This window comes from Otolemur garnettii, unplaced genomic scaffold, assembly GCF_000181295.1.
Source record: "Otolemur garnettii isolate 467f Iridium unplaced genomic scaffold, OtoGar3 scaffold00264, whole genome shotgun sequence".
NCBI lineage: Eukaryota > Metazoa > Chordata > Mammalia > Primates > Galagidae > Otolemur > Otolemur garnettii.
This window is the reverse complement of record NW_003852659.1, coordinates 902,101-903,155: the sequence shown is the minus strand read 5'-3', so window position 1 is coordinate 903,155 and position 1,055 is coordinate 902,101.

Here is a 1,055-nt window from a genome sequence, read left to right as displayed (position 1 = left end):
TTATTAAATCATGGCTGTGTACATTAATGCAATCATGGGGTACAATGTGCTGGTTTTATATACAATTTGAAATATTTTCATCAAACTGGTTAACAAAGCCTTCACCGCATGTTCTTAGTTATTGTGTTAAGACATTTATATTCTACACTTAGTAAATTTAACATGTACCCTTACAAAATGCATCATTATAATGACACCAGTCCCAGCAGACTAGAGCCCATCCTAATTGAGAATGACATCAACTTAACAAATTTCTTCCTCAAAGATGTATTTGCAAAAGGGTCCTATACCAACGTACTAGGGTTTAGGTCACAGAGGTCCTCAAACTTTTTAAACAGGGAACCAGTTCACTGTCCCTCAGACCATTGGAAGGCCAGACTGTGGGCCCTGGGATGAGTCGGCTGCTAAGCAGGATAGGCACCAGCGGCAAAAACACCTGGTGGGCTGGATAAATGTCCTAGGCAGGCCGCATGTGGCCTGCCGGCCATAGTTTGAGGACACCTAGTTTAGGATGTCAACATATCACTCCTGGGGCACACAAGTCTACCAAAAACAACATACATGGAACACCAGTGAAATAGAAACAACAATATTTCTAAGAAATAAAAGATTAAATGATATCCATCCACTGCACAAATAGAATTAATGATATATCTTAGATAAAAAGTTAACAAATAGTACCTGCTCTTGTAGGAAGGAACCATTTTTAAGTAACATGAAGTTAAATTTTTAAACCAAGAGTCTGTCTTAGGGAATTTACCCAGTCCCTCCAGGAGCTGACAGGCTGCAGGGCTTTCCAAGCCTTGGAGATACTCTTATTCTGGCACACTATGGTACAGATAGTGATCTCAAGGTCTTTATCTGAGAGGTTAAAATCTTTTTTCTGAAACAGAGTCTCACTCTGTTGTCCTGGCCAAAGTACTGTGGCCTTGGCCAAGCTCATAGCAACCTTAAACTCTTAGGCTCAAGCATTCCTCCTGCCTCAGCCTCCCAATGGGGAGCCTCAGGCACCTCCCACAATGCTTGGCTAATTTTCCTTTTTTTTTTTTTTTTTT